Source organism: Saccopteryx bilineata, chromosome 10 (assembly GCF_036850765.1).
Source record: "Saccopteryx bilineata isolate mSacBil1 chromosome 10, mSacBil1_pri_phased_curated, whole genome shotgun sequence".
Lineage (NCBI taxonomy): Eukaryota > Metazoa > Chordata > Mammalia > Chiroptera > Emballonuridae > Saccopteryx > Saccopteryx bilineata.
In genome coordinates this window covers 2,350,825-2,369,464 of record NC_089499.1, presented here as the reverse complement: position 1 = coordinate 2,369,464, position 18,640 = coordinate 2,350,825, and the positions used below count along the sequence as shown (strand labels likewise).

The 18,640-nt window shown below is 56.5% G+C and overlaps 1 protein-coding gene across 2 annotated transcripts in view; it reads right to left on the bottom strand.

Annotated features, from left to right (window-relative positions):
* The window catches only part of CNTN4 (contactin 4), a 765,413-nt gene extending 756,122 nt beyond the window's left edge, over window positions 1–9,291 (bottom strand). For both annotated transcript variants that reach the window (XM_066245034.1, XM_066245033.1), the window contains exon 1: window positions 9,156–9,291. The gene's annotated coding sequence lies outside the window, so the exon portion shown is untranslated. The remainder of the gene's footprint in view (window positions 1–9,155) is intronic.
* Window positions 9,292–18,640: the final 9,349 nt, after the last annotated feature.

Genomic DNA, 18,640 nt, shown 5'->3' with positions numbered 1-18,640 from the left:
GCGTGGAAGGCAGCAGGGGGCGGCGGGGAGGCTGTGTATCACAACGGAAAGCAGCAAACGAGTTCTCGCCGTAGCTGTCGGACATATGGGGAGAAACAAAAGCAGTGAAGGCACCCGCGTGGCGAGGTGAAGTGATGAACCGTCAACACGGCACGGTGTGATGTCCCCGTTAGTCGGATCCCACAGACGGCGAATGTTCACGCAGGGAGGACGGGGAGGGACATTCAGAACAAACTCACTGACAAGGCGGCGTTCTTCACATGCTGTCCGATCACGTGGGAAGGCAACGGACACAACCCTGCTTCCCTCTCCATCTGTCAACCTCCCTGGGCGCTCGCAGTGACCCCGCCGGCACCACGGCCGCCGTGCTGGTGAAGGTGTGAGCCACAGGGCACCCGGGAAAAGACGCCTCTCTCCCAGCACAGCGGGCGCCTCCCCGCTCTGTGGGCATCACAGATGGAACACAGGGGACATCGTCTCTAACCCTGCAATCAGCGCCGACCGATAGCAAGTGGACACCTTAGGTCCCTGCCTGTCTCGTGGGAGCTCCACCCCTTCCCTGACCCCACAGCTTGGCGGGAGGGGCTGCCACACAGGAGGAGACGGAGAGGAGAAGTCACCGGTTCCTCTTGTTATTAAGGAAGACTCTTGACCGTGGCCGGGCAGTGCAGTTGGTTAGAGGCGTCATCCACTGCCCCCAGGTGGTGGGTTTGAACCCCGGCCAGGGCACGTACAGGAATCAGCCAGGGAGTGCACACGTACATAAGCAGGGCAACAACGTAATATTTCTCTCTCTTCCTCTCTGTCTAAAATCAACCAGTGATTTATTTTTTAAAGTACGGCTCTTGACCGTGGCTGAAACCACGTCTCCGAATGAAAACCTCAGAGAGCGCTGACCGCACCTGGGTTCTAACCCGGGGGCTCCCTGATCGTCAACCCTAAGACAACACCCTCCACGTCCCTCTGCCACCAGCCAGCCGTGCAGGGAGGAGGCTGCACCGCCCCACAGGTGACGTCACTCTGCGGGCATGACGAGGGTGACATCACAGATGTCATCCAGCGCACGATGGGTGAAGGTCTGGAGAGGAGCCCGTCTGCGGGTATGAGCAGGACTCACTCACTGCCATCAGCACCACCCCCAGGGACAAGTCTGTCACTGAGAGAGGGTACCAGCGTGGTCTAACCCAGAGGTCCCCAAACTTTTCACACAGGGGGCCAGTTCACTGTCCCTCAGACCATTGGAGGGCTCCCACATACAGTGCTCCTCTCACTGACCACCAATGAAAGAGGTGCCGGGAGCTGGATAAATGGCCTTAGGGGGCCAAATTGCGGCCCGCGGGCCGTAGTTTGGGGACACCTGGACCAGCAGGTCCGGTCAGAGCCGGGGTCCCCCGTGCGCCCAGCCTTCTGTCTCGGACGTCACAGATCACCGTGTTCCACCTGTGCAGACAGACTCCTGGCCGAGAGCGTGGGACTCGTGGTTTTAAGGAGTGCATTGAATTACGTTCCTTTTCTTAAGAGTCAGCCTTCGTCTACTGATGCAAGGGGCTCCATTAGAAGAAAAGGACTAAAATTTGTGGAAGCTCCTTCACTCATAAGAACAAAAGACCGCCCTGGCCGGTTGGCTCAGTGGTAGAGCGTCGGCCTGGCGTGGAGGAGTCCCGGGTTCAATTCCCGGCCAGGGCACACAGGAGAAGCGCCCATCTGCTTCTCCACCCCTCCCCCTCTCCTTCCTCTCTTCCCCTCCCACAGCCAAGGCTCCATTGGAGCAAAAAGATGGCCGGGGCGCTGAGGATGGCTCCGTGGCCTCTGCCTCAGGCGCTAGAGTGGCTCTGGTCACAACAGAGCGATGCCCCAGATGGGCAGAGCATCGCCCCCTGGTGGGCATGCCGGGTGGATCCCGGTCCCGCACATGCGGGAGTCTGTCTGACTGCCTCTCTGTTTCTCACTTCAGAAAAAAATACAAAAAAAAAGAAAAAGAAAAAGAAAAAAAGACCACTGCTTTGAGTAACAGTAATTACTTTTAAAGTACTCATCTCCGTTACAGCCCATAACATGGATGACAATATCATGGCAAGCTGCTGCTTAATAAAGGAATTGAGTCGCGTTCATGGACGGGAAGAATCCACAACAAGCTGCGTTCCCACGTGCACACACACCGCCTGGCCCGTCCCTCCTGTCGCGGGGTCCCTCAGGAGGAAAAGAGCAGGGGATGTATGAGGAATGGAACGTTGGACACTAGAAACTGGTGGAAAGCCCTCACAATGCGCTGAACAGTGAGGCACGTGTATGTCCGGCAAAGACTGCATTCTCAGGGGACAGCCTTTTGGGTGACACTTACTGCAAAAACCGGTGGGACCCCCATCCTTCCACCGCCGTCAAACGGGGTGCTCCCGGGACGTGACTGTGCCGCAGAGCACGCCACCCACCAGGACGGGCCCTGCTGGAAGCAGGTGTGGGGGCTCGTCTGCACGATTAGGGTGTGAGCGCGTGGCAGTGCCACGTGTGTGTGGTCTCTGTAAGGCGACGGGTGCCTGCCCTCGGGGGCGGATGACGGACTGCCTGCCCGGCTTCTGTGAGGCGCCGTGACTGCTGTTCGTCTGCCCGAGACTCACTTTCCCCTCCTGTGGGGCGTCCGCCGTCAGGAGACTATTAAACGGGAACGGCCCGGCCTTTTCCGGCCTCGCAGTTTCTCGACCGTCCGCCCGAACCCAACGCGGACCTGCCTGGCCTCGGCCACCGGCAGGACAGGTGGCCCACGCCAGCGAAGCAGGACGGTCCCCCTGGACCACGGTCCCTGCGTCAGGATGGTGACAATGGGTTGGAAACGTCACGTGACCCTTCTCTCACTGAAAGGGGGGGCGCTTCAGCGCTCCACTCGGAATCTGTTCACACGACGAACCGGTTTCAGAGCCGTGTACTTGGCTTTCCCGGTCCACAGAGGGCCGCCTGTCCCGCCCAATGCTAGCTGTGTGCACGGATCGATCGGGCGTTCCCATGTGCTGTGTTCTGTGTGAACCACAAAGACGCCGCACGGGGCCAGCCTGCCGAGGTGCGGGAGGCGCCAGGCACGCACCCCACGCCCTGAGGCTGGCGCCCACGCTCACCGCGCAGCGATGCGGGAGGCCCCGCCGAACCCCGCCCCCAACCACCCCGGAGTTCACAGACGGCCCGGGAGGGCTGGCCGACCACACGCTCAAGCTCACAGCCAGTAAGTGGCCCAGGCGCCAGCTCAAGCGGCTCTGCTGTGCTCGTCAGGGTGAACCCCCGTTTCCTGGAGAGAAATCAGATTCCCCACCTGTTTCCAGGGGAAAGAAATATCGTTTACTTAAAAAAAAAATCCACTGTTCAGTGAAAGACAAACCTCTGTTTATAATTAGTTAGGGCCAAGTATTCGAGATGACCGTTTGCACTCTAACTTTTCCTAGGAATTAGACATGGGACGTAAGTGAACCTCACCTCTTTGAGGGTGTCATTCCCCTAATTAAATACAGCAAACGTGCTCCTTGGACTGCTGATTAATCCGCTAATCTGCGAGGGGTCTCGGATCAAAAGCTAGCTAATAGCTTATCAAATGAGTCGCTCTAAAGGCAAAACTATTCCTGGTTACACAGTTGCAGAAGAGCTCTCCCCAACACGGAGGACGATACGAATTTGCATACAGCGCCAGGGACAGCCGTGTGCCCAGACTCCAGCCTCACGCAGCTGGGGGCTTGAGCCGCGCTGTATTTTTGTTTGACGGTCTCCTCCTCGCTGAACCCGTCCCAGCACAACTCACGTGTGACCCCTGTGCTCACCAGAACGTTCCGTGAGAGGTCCACAAGGCCCAGGCAGCGCGGACGACCAAGGCTTTCTGTGGACAGAGAGAGGTGCAGGGGACACGGTATTTCTACACACAGCAGTTCAGCCCAGAGGCGGGGAGGACATTTTACTATGGGTGACAAGAAAGGGGACTGGCGTGCGCCTCGTTTTAAACCTCGAGGTCATCATCGGAATCGGCAGGACTTCCATACCCTGCACCCTGCATCCTGGGAAGCTGACTTCCTTCCCAGAACTGCACTTTTATGGCATTCCCAGTGAAAAAAAAACAGGCATTCTAACATACGAGAAATATTTTCTTTCCAAACCATGAGAATCGCTGGCTTTCTGTGTTTTAATAAGCAAAAAAATAAAATAAAATAAAACCTTGTGGAAAAAGAAACTAATCTTAACAGCCAAGTCCTGCTTTTTCAAGTATTAAACACTAAAATACACACACACACACACACACACACACTTTTTAAGTTCTTATCAGTGTCACCGACTTGCAGGTCCCACTTATCACCCTTTCCTCGGATAGCGTTCATGGTCTGGGAACACGTACTTTGGGCGCCTGCCCCGTTTCAGGCAAGAGTCGCTGTGATATCAACAGCGTCTGTCCAGGAAAAGGCTGCTTGCCGGACGCTCACCGGATCGGGGTGCAGTACTGAGCGCTTTGCGTGCGTGGGAGGGGGGGGACTCGTGGTCTCCACAAAATCCCCATGCGTTCAGGTGCCACCCAACCAGATGCACGCGCCCGGCAGCCGATCAACGAGGGATTTAATTCATTGCATCTTTGAACGATCTGAACAACCGCTAAAATGCACACCGTCCCGTTGCACAGCTGATGGTGCCGAGACCCGGAGGCGGCGTGTGGCTGGCCAGCTCGCACAACCAACAGCTGCTGCCAATCGAATGCAGAGCTGGTGAGACGCCCGGCGGACTTCCAACCTCAGGCTCTCTCTCCCCCCACGGTCCCAAGGAACTCACCCAGTCCTGAGTGACCCGTGCGATGACTTACACTACGGAGGAGTGGGCAATCCAGTTCTCCTAATCTGCCCAGGACTCTCCAGGTCTACACACTCCCCGCCCGGCCCCCTGAGGCCCCCTCCATCTCGGGAAAAGGAGTGAAGGTGGTCGCCTGCAAGGCAGGGAGGGGAGTCGAGGCTCTGCTCTCTGCTCTCTGCCGGCAGGAGGGCAGGACGGAGGCTGGTGGCAGCAGGGGACCAGCGTCCTGCTCACCTCCCTCCTCGATGACAGGAGCTGGCTCAGGGCCACCATAGAGCTCATGGGAGCTGTGGGGAGGCATCTCGGGTCCTTGCAGCTTCTCCCTGGGCCCAGAGCCCGTGCTGGGGGGCCATCACTGGTCACTGTGGACGGGGACAGGCCTCTTCCTCAAGCAGGGGAGCGGCCGCCTGAAGAACGGGACGGACCAGACGAGGGACTGTCACTCGGCACTGAAAAGTTACGAGCCACATGCTGCGAAGCCCCGTGGAGGAGGCGCGCACCCGCGTTGCCCAGTGAGAGAAGCCCATCTGAAAAGGGCGCCCGCACCCTGTGTGGTCCCAGCTGGGGGGCAGTCTGGAAAAGGAACAGCTATGGAGACAGTCACAGAGTCAGCACCGCCCGGGATGCATGGGGGGGCAGAGGGAGGACAAGGACATTCCGGGCAGCGGACACACACCGCACGCTACCAGGACGACGGCGTCATGGCCCTCAGCCCGCGTTCCTCCTCTCTGCAACACGGGTGGTCCCTGTGGGAGTGCTCAGAGGTATTGGTGCCCCTACCACCTTCCATCTGCCCGGCTTTTCCACCAGGGAAAGGGGTGGGGGGAGTCGGGGGAGCACGGGAACAGCGGGCCAGAGGACAGGGTTCCCCCAGCCTTTCCCCTTCTGCAAACACAGCTCCACCCTGTCCCCCAGCTTCCCTCGGGGTGCGGTCTGGCCAACAGGATGAAAGCTAATGCGATCTGTACGACTCCCAGGTCTGGGCACTGACCATCGGCAAGTCCTTCCCCCTCCGATGGCCCGGCCAGGGGTCGGGTGGTGGGAGACGCGGGGACCCCCGGGGGGACTGCAGGTGCATAGAACGGAGGAAGGGCTGGGTCTCGGACCCCACCGGGGAAGAGAGCTGCGGGCCTCGCCCACATGGGGCGGTACGTGACATAAACTTGTTTCTCATCTGAGTCTGACCACTTTCCGGATTCATCTCTTACAGCTGTTAACCTGCCCGATCCGACATCGCTGAGCTGAGCGCCTGCGCTGTCCTGGTTAGACCCCCTCCCGCGAGGCCCTGACTGACGTGGGTGTTAGCTCAGGGGGACAACGAGGGCCAGGGAGGCTCACGGGAGTGGTGGGACCCTCTCGTCCACCATCATGAATGTGGCCAGTGGCAGGGCCCCAGCCGGGTCCCGCCCGGGTGACGGGCTCCAGGCACGTGACCTCTGCCCTCCCCTCCTCATCCATTCACTCCGGGCGTCTCCCCTTCTGACCGATGCGGCCTTCAGTCTTTCAATATAAACACTTCATTTTCTTTTTCATCTGTCCTTCCCATCGGGACCGCTGGGATGACTGACCCCTGGGTCACATTCATCTCTTAGCCTCGCCCCCCCCCCGGACAAAGGAGCCCAGAGCTGCAGAGCCAGCGCGGCTGGCTGACCCACTGGGCGCTGGACACAGGCTCCGGCTGTGCGGCGTCTGAACGCAGTGTCGGGGGTGACGGACCCCAGAGCCAGCAATACCGAGGAGGGAAAAGCATCCCCCAAACTGTCAGCGAGCTTCAGGGTGGAGGCGGCCCCCCCACCCCCGCTGCCGCCGCCAGGGACCCCCCCCCGGGGGGGGGGGCTGTGCACACTGGTCCACGGGAATTCAGAAACAATGTTTGCTTTCTTTACCCTTCAGTTTCCTGTTTTTTTTAGAAGTCATCTCCCAACATAAGGGTATATGTGCATCATTTATAAACAATACTGATACATGGTCAAATTCTTCTTCGGATGGTATATAATCAAAGGAAAAAAATAAAATGAAGACCGATAAGGCTAGGGAACAAAGTGGGTCTCCTTCAGCAGACTTCAGCACGGTGCGATGGGAAATAAACCCACAGAACTCCCCTCCTCGGTGTACACAGACTTCCCGTCTCCACAGGAAAGAGCCTTACTCGGTCCAAATGATACAAGAATGGGTCTTCACAGAAGGTTAGAGGCCTCAGATCAAAGGAGAGACGGAGGCTTCTAACACAAGGCAGCACACCCAGCGAGTGAAGCGCAGTATCAGACTCACTGGGCGGCGAAGTTGGAGCCAGAAGGCCGGGCAGGGTGGAAATTCTGCTGAGAAGCTTCATTATTCAGGTTAGCTTTGCTTTTTAAGGCCTAAGTGGAAGGAACAGACGTCGTCCTGTGTACTTTCCAGGAGAAAACTTCTAGCCGAAGTGTTCAACGTTCAGTAAAATCAGCTGGGTGGTGACGAATCCCATGTCATCCCTGAGGCCTGCTCTCTGTCAGGTCTCCTGACCCACCAACCTGAAGCCACTGACTCCGAGAGACGGTGTGTGTGTGGGGGGGGGGGACGGACAGGGACACGTGTCCACCTTCCCCACGCCCCTACCCCCCTTGTCCGTGAAGGCTGCAGCAGATGAGCAAATCTGCTCCAGCTGCAACTTCCCCGGGGCTCTGCCCACCCCTTAAACGACGAGTTATTCCTCACACCGTCTCAGCCCCTCCCTTTAAAAAGGTAGGTTTTCCCAAGCCCGGCCCCCACCTGGCGGGGCGTGGAGTGCAGAAGTGCCCAGTTGACTACGCGTGTCCCTCCCCAAGCAAGGCCAGGTGAAGCCGGTTTGAGCAAATCAATAGCCCTCGCTCCAGGCGGCAAAAACAATACTGCCAAGAACGTGTTTCTGATCCCGAGTAATTTTTACACACACCCGCGACCCATCCTGAGATGCGCACCACTCCCGAATGGGAAAAATAAATACAGTCACGGGGAAAAGGTGAATCTTCTCCTGAACGCCACGTTCAGCTCCTCCCACCACCCGGACACGGGGTCAGAACCAACTTGCAGGATCAGCCCTGCAGAGACGCCCCTGTGTGGAGCCGCCTGGTGGAGGGAGACCCCGCGGCCCGTGCTCCCCTCCCTCCCCAAAGGCCGTCCACCTGCCCCCTCCGTGGCGCACCCCCACACACACACACACACAGGCAATGGAATTTTTTTAGGACCTACCCAGCTCCCATCACAGCAAATGACAGGAGCCTCCCGAGAAATGCAGACATGCTGTTCTGACAAGCTTGTCCCCGCCCCAGGTTGATTCCAGCAGAAAACTAGAGAAAGTTCCGAGAGCGTTGGTCCCCCTCAGCCCCTCCCTGCAAACGGACCCCCCCCCCCACCCCGCACCGCCCAGACCTCCCTGCACGCAGACCCCACCCCCCATCCTAGGGGTCGTCACCCCGACTCGCCCCGCACTCTCTCCGCTGCCTTCGCGCGGCAGATGCCGAGACTCCAGCGGCCAGCAGCGGCCCCAGCCTCCGGCGGCCCGAAGGCGCCTAGGCGCACGGACTGCGCTGAGCTGCCTAGTTTCCAGGCACTGGACACCCCGAGTGGCTCAGGGAGCCCCGGCGCCCGCTTCCTGCGACCCCCGCCCCGGTCCATACCTGTCACAACCGGAAAATACAGACACGAAGCACGGAGGGACGACGCGCGCGGGGCCCGCGCCTTCCCCTCCTCGAGCGCCCGCGGCTGGGCGTCCAGCCGGGAGATTGGCGCGTCCGCGGAGTCGGGGTCGGGGTCGCCGGAGGAGCGCGGGAAGCCCCCACCTCCAGAAGAAAATGCAAATGACCCCCATCTCCCTCCGCAGAGCGGGTCGCAGGGACACGCCACGGAGCGGGGACGCAGCGGGTGGCCGGCACGCAGGGCTCCTCCAAAGCCGCGTGTTCCGACACCGCTGTCCCCACGGCTCCTGCCTTCGCGTCCCAAGTCCCGGGCACCGCAGCCCAAGTTCGCCGCCCGCACCCCAGCGGCGCGCCAGCCAAGCGGAGCCGGGTACCGACAGGGTGACGCCGGGAATAAGCCGCGCCCGGGTGCAGGGGGCGCAGCCTGGCCCGGTCGGGGGCCGATCCCGAGGTCCCCGCAGCAGGATGTGCTGCGCTCCTGCTGTGACGGCGCCTCGCAGCGCAACAAACTTACTTCCTGCCGGAGGAGCAGGGTGGCCGCGGGATGACGGCGACGGCGCCCGGCCTCCTCCCGGGTTAGGGTTCAGGTCCGGCCGGTGGTCCCGGAGCCCAGGAAGCCAGTCAGTACCGGCCGCCCCCAGGACCATGCCCTGTCCCCAAACCCCAGGGCCGGCCGGCAGCTCGCGCCCCACTCACCTCAGCACCTGCGCGTGGCGCCGCCACAGCCCCAGCGCGGGCACAGTCCGTGGGCCGGCGGGGAGGTGAGCGCTGCCCACTTGCCACCAATCCGGGTGGAACCCGGGGCTCCGTGTGGGGCCGCACTCCCTCCTCCTTGCGCTCTCGGCGGTTCCGAAAACCCGGAGCAGCGTCTCGGGCTGCGGGTTCCTTGTACTGGAGGAGGGGCGCGCGGAGGGGAGGAGCGAGGAAGGAAGGGGAAGGGAGGGGAGGCGCGCGCAGGGGAGGCGCTCACGAAGGGGGACTGGCGCGCGCAGGGCAGGGGAGCGCGCGGAGGAGCGGGGAGCGCGCTGGAGGGAAAGGGGCGCGCGCAGGGGAAAGGACGCGGGAGCGCGCGAAAGAAAGGGGGGCGCGCGGAGGGCCTCGGCCTGCGCGCACCGGGCTGAGCATGCTCGCTGCGCGGGCCTGGAGGAGACGGCCTCACACCTGCCACCCCTGCCCGGGTGAGAGCCCCCCCCCCCCAGCCCGGTGCGCAGAACCCGGGAAGGCGCCCGGCCTGAGCTCCAGGTACCCGAAGACAATCTACCGGGTTCCCAAGCCCGGCGGTAGATTAATGCTGTTTAGCGACTGGGAAGATGCCGGGGCGAAGCCGCCTTCATTTGCAACCTGCGCGTCGGAGCCCAGGGAGGCGCGGCAGGCCGGCGTCCTGAATCCTCGGGCCTCCGGGAGGCGCGGGTCTCTAAGGTGCCCTGGCCTGGGGAACCACAGGCTCTGCTTTAGGGCTGACAACTGTGGAGACTGGAAGGCAAAGGGTGGAGGGATGCCACTGGACTTGGGACTCCCGGAGAGGGGGCTTGGGGAAGGTTTGTCCTTAGGCGGAGGACACTGGCCGGACAGGCGGCGTTCCTGACAGGCAGTCTTACCGTACCTGGGGCCGGCAGCTGGATGGGGCACCACCGAGGGCACTGCGCGAAGAATTGGGGCCAGGGTCCGTTTGCCTTGTGTGTGCGCGCGCGTAAGGAAAGCTTTGTCGTTCAGAAGCATGTGCTCTGGACAGTGAGGCTGCTGTGGTCCTTGTACAGTGTGAATCGACTGTCCGCCCGCAGAAATGGCTCTCTTCACCCCAGCTCCCATCCTCAGGGTGGCCGGAGAGATGGACGGCCGCAATCTTCACCCACCCCATGCTAGGAGCTGGTCTGCGGGGAGCTCCCAGTCCCTGCCCCGCCCCCCACTGCGACCCCCCCCCCCCGAGGCCGCGGGCTCCCGGTGCAAGCGGATCCCGGGGACCCTGCTGACCCGCTGGTGGCCCAGCGCCCTGGGCCTTCAGTTCCACGCGCACAGCTTCTGACCCTGTTCACGACCCCGCAGAGCTACCCCATCTGTTGGGCAGAAAAGGTGATAACCAAAAAACTATGTTTAAACTACTTTAGTAAGAAAACAAACACATTCCCACAAATATACGCAGCCGCCTGGTTAATTCACAGTGTTTCCTGTATTGCTGGAGGTTTTTTTTTTTTTTTTTAAATTCCTATTCAGGAAGTGGCACATTCGGACGGACGTGGTGGTTGGTAGGTGGTGTTGCGGTCACATTTTTTACCCCTCAAAATCCTTCCTTTTCCTGCTGGGATTTATGCTAAGGAAGGGAACTCTTATTGGATTTCCCCCCTGATTTCTTGACTGACTCACCTTGGAGAGAGATCTCAAGCTCCCGCCACCCCCTGTGAGGTGAGGTGCGCTTCACACACACAGGCACTTGTGCGCAACTGAAATGTTGGGAACACCGTTGTTTTTCCTGGTGAGTAACTAGTCAAGGTGAACTGTCTCCACTCACTGTGAAGGCTTCTGTTTTTCTGTCAGACTAGGCCTTTAGAATGTAATGTTTGTGCGATTATTTTTCTGCACCGAGTCAACTAAAAATAAAAATGCCTTATTTGCAGTAAAAATATGTAAACCCCCCCTCCAAAAAAAAGAAAGGCTGCCCAGAACCTCTCCAGAAAAAGAAATTTCTTCCTATATACCTGCATACTCTTAACATATTCAGGTAAAAAGAAAAAAAATTAGACTCAAAATGGTATCATTTCAGAGAATAAACTGGGCTGTCACATTCTCCCAAAGAGACTGCAAACGGAAGTAATTTTCAAAGTGTTATGAAGATTTCGGTCCAAGCCCCCTGACGGTGTTTCTAAATTCAAAGTTTAATATTTTGCCTCAGTTCTTCCCTTGAGCCCCCCCCCCTTCCGTGTCTACTGCAGGCCAGGGGCGTGTTCTAGCAGGTGCCCAGAAACTGGCGATGGCCAGAACTCGGACTCCGCGGCACGGTGCCCCCCTAGCTGGGAAACTGGGCATTCTGCATCCGGAGAGACAGATCTGGGTCAGCGAGGGGCTGTCAGTTACAGGAGATTATGCTGAGAGGCATTTTTTTTTCTTCGCCAACAGGGCTGCATGGTTCAGCACCCCAGCGGGCTCAGCAGCCACACCCCCACGCCCCCACCCTCCCCCAAACATTTCCCTAGAACAGCAGCTATTTTAAAGGAGACCGAGAATCCAGTCCCTTTCTTCCACCCCACGGGGAGATGTGAGGCTCAGCGGCTCCCTCTCCCCCAAGCTCCGGGGAGTCAGGAGTCTGGAATGTCCCTAGGAAAGCCAGCCCAGCCCGGAGATGAGAATGGTTTATTTTGACGACAACATCCTCACACGTGTGTCCCTGCACATCTGCATATCCGGACCCTGGCTAGGTGTCAGTTCCTTGCTCTGGGAAGCTGTCACTGGGATTTTAGGCAGGGGGACCCTGAGGGAGGTGTTCCAGAGGAATCCATAGAGGCTGCCAGCAGCCAGCAGCCCGCTCCGCGCCCTGCCCTGAGTCTGGGCTCTGTGTCAGTCAGTCCAGAAACGAGCAGCTGCCTCTCCTGTATCTGCAGATCGCCACCGTCGCCACGCAGAGTGAAACGGCAAACGGCCTCAGCCCGTGCGGCTTGTGGAGCGTGCGAGACGCACCCCGCCCCATACATCTTCCCCGTAATTATTTACACGTCTGCCTGTGTGAAGTTTTACTTCCAAGTCTTCTAATACAGGAGGATCTATGTGGACACAAAGTCACCTCTTACGCTGATTAAATCAGTCTGAACGAGGTCTGATAACTCTTAAGGGAAATCAACCCTGAAAACACTTTTGATTTTTCTTTTTGGAGACGTGGGCGGAATGCGTCGTCAGGTTGGACAGAGGCCGCCTGCATGCGTGCGGCCCTGACGGGTCCAGGAGGGTCGTCGCCCTGTCCACTCTTGCTGTCCCTGCGCCAGGCACCTGGGGAGGGAGGAGGCAAACACACAGCAAATGCAAACACCACCCTCTCTGCTGGGAGGGGCTTGAGTGTGACCCAGCGGGGGGGGGGGGGCTCAACCAGAGAAAACAGGGGTCTAGCTTCCCTGTGTCAGGTGCCTGGCTAGATCTCCGGGTACAAACCAGCAAGTGCTTTCTACTCCGTCCTTGGAACTGAGTTTAGATCCACTTTAGATCCACTTTAGTCTGGTGGATATGGGGGGGGGTGTTGTTGGTTTTGGGTTGTTTTTTTTTTTTTTTAAAGAACGTTGCAGTCCAGCCTAACCGCGCAGAGCTGAGGTCAGGACATTCTGACCAGCCTTCCAAAGCACCCTCCCCAGCGATTGTGTTAAGTGACAGACAGACGCCTGAGGTTCAAGCTAAGGACATCGAAGTAATAATGGCCGCCTAGTGGGAGAGTGACACTGGCTTTCAAAAGCCCCTGCTAATGGCCAGGGAGGCGGGACGGGGCTGACAGCTCCTCAGAGGAAGGGAGAAGCCGGACACCCCAGCCCAGAGGCCTTCATGGACTGGCCGGGCACTGAGGCTGATGGGGGAGGAGTGGGCAGCCACCAGCCCCGCCCGGTCCCCTCCCCTGGGACACGCCCACATGAGAGTTCTGGAGGGTTCTGCTTTGCGGAGAAGTGCCCGCGTGGGTTTCCCCTGCTCACGGCGGCCGTGTGCTGTAGTCACCGTGAACGCCGAGTTGGGGCATCCTGAGACCTTTGCTCCTGGGGAGAGAGGTTGTGTTCCTGTGAGCCCGTCGTGGGGACAGGGTGTTTCCCTCATCCATAAAAGACTGGCTCTGTGGTCGTCCGGGCGTCTCTGCTTAAAGACACCCGAGTTCATATGTGTTGTGCGTTCACAGACACGGAGCTCACCGCCACGCTCCGTCCCTCCTGCCTGCGCAGAGCTTCCCCACCACGCGGGTTTCCTCTGGAAGACCCAACACCAGCTTCCGCCCTCGGGAACTCCGGACAGCACTTCAGCACGAAACACTGGGCCCTTTGCAATGAACAGATCGCCCATAAAGCCATGAAGGCACAAACATTTGAAAGCTGTGGCAGCTAACAGACTGTGAAAAGGGGAGCTCCTGACAACATGAGAGGGAAGACGGGGGGGGGGGCTTCGGAGACATCCAGCAGGAAAGTGGCCACTCATACTTCCCCCTGCTCTGCACGTGTCCACGAATGACCGGCCGTGAATGTGCCACAAGTCCCGACTCAGGGATTGCAAATGAATTTTAGCCAGCAGGCCAACGTGCAAATGCGGACTCTGCGAATAATGGAGAGGCCCGTGCCCCATAGCCCCTCTAAGTGACAAGCCACATTGGGCCATACGGTGTTAACAACGGATGAGAAACATGGTTTAGAAAGGAAGTCCTGGGCGGTCAGGAGGGGGAGCCCTCAGGGCCTGGGGCCAGCTGGGATCCCAACTGCAGGAAGATCTACGTGCCAGCACAGCTCCCCTGTGTCCTCGTCTGCTCTGTGTCCCCTTCCTGTCCCCTCTGGGCCCTCGTGTCCGGTGTGCCATCAGAGCACATGTCCTGAATTGCGATTCTCTGTTGTTCCGGGATAAGCCTGTTTTGAGGGAGAAACATCTGGCTGTCTGTGTTTAAGGCCCGCGATGGTGTGTGAGCCAGTTTACAGGTACTTCACACTCAGTCGTTTTAGGAAGACGATATTGGGGGGGAAGGGGTGTGTGTGCCTGGTACCATCAAAAACGGTCTTCCGCCAGCTTCTTCAACTATTGGTTACAACCACAGAGGGGCTTTCTGTGTGTTACACACCACAGTGGCTTTGATGACTCTGTTGTTCCTTCATGAATTACAACCCAGGAAGTTGTTCACAAAGTAAGATTGTAACCAGGAATAAATACACTGTATCACTGATAACAAGGATAGGGGTCTAACCAGCTGTGCAACAGAGCTAAGTAAGAATATACGAACAAAGTCAGCCTATAAAAGAATTTCTGTAAAACGTACGGTCCAGTTTGTTGCTCTGATGACCATGGTTCAATGCCACCACTTAGTGATCGCAGTGACCTATTCTGTAACGAATCAGAAGTCTGTAGTCAATCCTGGGCTTTCGCCTCTGGCCAGGGTCTCGTTACAGTATCAAGGGAATGTTCCCGTAGGCCGACGCACATCAGGGTTAAGTCGGAGCAAGCAGCATCAGCATAAGCAGAGACAGGTGCCCCCCTCCTTCCACGGCCCCCACCACGCTGAGGCGGGCAGTTCTGATTCTCGCTCAAGGCCAAGAGGACAGCCTGGCTGTGGCGGTCTGTGCACACCTGTCCCAGAGGACACGGCCCCTAGCTTATACCTCACAGGCCAGCTTCAGCGCCTGTAACAACCGAGGAGACACGTCCCGACCCTCAGATCCGCCCGCTCCTCCGGGAGACGCGCTGGCCTTCCCCCCCCCCCCCCCCCCCCCCCCCCCCCCCGTGATCCAAGTCCCCCCAGCAAAGACGCCCCACCCCTCCTCTGGGCTCCTTTGTTCCCGTCTGTTCCTTCCCTTCCCCCTCCTCCTTCTAAGACCCCTGCCTGCACCCGGGGGCGGTGGGTTTTGAGGACAGGAGCCCCCCCCCCCCCCCCCCCCCCCCCCCCCCGTCTTCTCAGGTGGCCGGTGACACTTGCATAGACCGCTTTCCCTCTCCTCCGCACCTGTGTGCGTCACTGGTTTCCATGGTGACAGACAGCAAGGGGGAGGGGCACCTGAGGGTCATATTTCTGGTTTGCAGACCATCTCAACGCCTGAGGTCAAGTTAAGGGTAAAAAGCGAGAGGGAGGTGAGGGCAGTGAAGAGTGTGTCTTTCTAGGAACTCAGGAGCCTGGTTTGGGCCCCGGGACGACGTCCGCTGAGCTGAGAAACGGGAGGGACGACTGTCCCTGTGACGGCTCAGGGTAGAGGAAACCGTCCTGGGCTCCCAGGGCTCCGTGGGATGCCACCCATCGAATGCCCCGCTCCCTGAGGGGCACCGGGAAGGGAGACAGTTCGTGGACAAACGCTCCAAGCGCAGCATATTGCAGGACAGGGCCCCTAGCAGGACAGGTCACAGGACGTGTCACAGGACGGCCCCCCGGGGTCCATGTTTTCTGGTATCAACGCCCGCGTTTAATGCCTTTATTTAAATGTGAGACGCGTTGAGCCACTGTTGCTGACTCGCTGAACGGACGGGGGTCACTGTCACATTCAGGTGTTGGGGACCGAAATATAAACAGGGTGTTTTTTACAATCTGGAGATCTTGAGGACAGAGGTGCTGGGCCCAACCCCCACCTCACCTGCCCAGTTAACAGAGAGCCACACCTGATTCTCTCTCATCCCACCCATGTTCTCCGGAAGAGGCTGGAAGCTAGTTTCTTACTGGTGTAAAGTTAGATCTAAATGGTATGGTGGGGGTTGTCTTTGAGTTGTCTTGGAAACAATTGAATTGCTAAAGATCACGTTTTTTTTTTCTCTGAATAAAGACTGATGCGCTTTGGGGAGCAGCCATGTTACAGTAGAGGCTGTTCACCGTGCCGTCCTCCCAAACCCATCTGTATGTATATATCTGTAAGTCTCTGTCCATCATGTATTCAATTCCATACCTTTTCCCGTGCGAAGACCCCATAATAGACCCGTCGAGGCTGGACCGCGGCAGTCAGGCTCCACAGAAATCCAGTGTGGCTTCCGTGTCGGTGGGTGTTCTTTGTCTCTGAGGTCACCAGCTTCCAGGTGGTTGGTGAAGGGACCCACTCAGTCTGTGGAGAGGTCCACACGGCAGACAGCGAGGTCCAGCCGGCAGTCGTGGGGGTGTTTACAGGTGGATGCCCCACCACCACACACACACAGCTGCGGGCTTGAGCCAGGAAGCAGAGTCTCAGCCCCCTCAGAAAGTCCTGGGATGATGACCTCACTGACCTTCCTGAGAGACCCTCAGCCCAAAGCACCCTCACAAGGAGGACCTAGGTTCAAGACCAACAAAAACATTCAATAGTTAGTTACTTTCAGCCCCTCGGTTTTGTTATAATTTGTTGCGTGGCAATAGACAGGCAGTGTACCCCCGAGATACTCTGACTGGACAGGTTTGGGGTGCATGCGAGTCACCGTCCACTCTGCTGAGAGCCCTGGTATTTAGAGATGCAAGAGCCACCAAGGAAGTAGGGACTTTATCAAATTCTATCTATATTCACAAAAGCACAACCGAGTACTTCCTCAAGTATTTTCCTGCGATCCCGGCAGTTCTAACATCCTCTGCTTCACTTACAATGTGCCCTGAAATTTTTTTTCCTATCACTTAGATTTCTATGCACCTTAATTTTAAAAAGCTGCTTAATATACTATTTTAGATACTACAAATTAATTCTCAATTGTTGAACCAATTGTGTTATCAGCCATCAGATTAAACAACACTTTGCTAAACATACTGAAGTTGAGTTTTACACATATCCTTAATCATTTCCTTAGAATAATTTATCCAATTTGAACTACCAGGTGGAAATGTTCTGTGGTTTTGCTCACTCTTTATTATAAGATTATCTTTGGTAAATATTCATCATATCCAATAATTCAAGGTAGGGGAGAGCTCTAGATCTTGTTCCCCCACACCCTCAAAATAATGTGGTAAATTATAATAGTAGAAGAATCGAGGCAAGATTCTGCACACATAGAAATACAGCCAGCAGACATAAGTATATATCAAATGCAAATTATAAGCTCAACAAAGTCCAAACTTTCTCTCCAACACCCTTCGAATGAAAGATTCACTAAAAGCACATGCTACACAATTCCAAGGGCAGGGCTCAGTTAACATTCTAATTAGAGTCAGGCAACAAATCCTCTGAAAATTAGTGCTCAGCCCAGAAGTGATTGCAATCACACGTACAGGGCACCCGCCCTAGGAATCCAGGCTGCCGGGCTCACCAGATTCTTAAACTTCGTTCGGCATTGGCGAAAATCACTGCGATATTTCTAGTCAGGCCCTATTCTGAGCACCGTTAATTTCACCAGTGAGTAATCATTGCTACCTTCAATTAGGCCAATTAACAAAGCTTTTATCATTGATCTTAAACAAAGTTAATTGAATCTCATGTGGGTTTCTGGTAAAGGCTTTCCGATGCTAAGTACCCACCTCTGGAAAAGTTTTCTGATTAGAGAACTGCAAATATGTATCAATATTAACTGACGAGAGCAAGAGGGTGCAAACCCACACACACACACACACACACACACACACACACACACACACGGCAAACAGCCATACAGCACACTACTCTTAACATTTTAAAAAAGATTGAACACAACATGGCAAAATTATGCACAGTTTAATATCATGTTTATTCATTTTGCCAAAATTTTGTGTCAGTTTACCCTGTCGGCAGTAGTATGTTTTCTCAGTTTCTTGCATACTTGCTAACCGAGTAATGTGATTTTGTTTCTATCTTTTCTGATTTGTGGACATAAAGAGTTTCTCTTTTTCCTTCCTCACCAGTGAGATTAAAGTTTCTACATATGTTTGTTAATGTGCATTTTATGAGACGCCAGTCTGTGTTCTCTGATCACTTACTGCAGTGTTCCTAGAGATCTGTCAACGTTTCCGGTGCACTTCAGACAACAGAATGTTAACCTTTGCAAATGTTTCCTCCTGTTTACTTTCTAACTTTAGAAATACACAACATTTTACATTCTTATATAATCAGATCATTTTTTTCCCCTTATCTCTCTTTCTTCCCCTGCTGTGTGTAGATATAATCGACAGACAACGTTGCATAAGTTTAAGGTATATAGGTGATGATCCGATAGACATACGTATTACGAAATATTTACCAAAAGGTTAATGGACACAGTCTTCGCCTCAGGTAACTACCATTTTACCATTTTTAAAAACTGTTGTTATAGTGAGATCATTTAAGATTCCCTCCCTCATCGACGTTCTTTTTTTTAATTATTAAGTGAGAGGGAAGAAGGCAGAGAGACAGATTCCCTTATGTGCCCTGACTGGGATCCACCCAGCAAGCCCCTTACAGGGTAACTCAGGTGTTCTGCCCATCTGGGGCATTGCTCCATTGCTTAGCAACTGTGCTATTTTAGCGCCTGAGGCAGAGGCCATGGATCTACCCTCAGCGGCCGGGCCAAGCCATGGTTGCAGGAGGAGATGAGAGAGAGAGGGGGAGAGAGAGACAAGCGAGAGGGGTAGGGGTGGAGAGCAC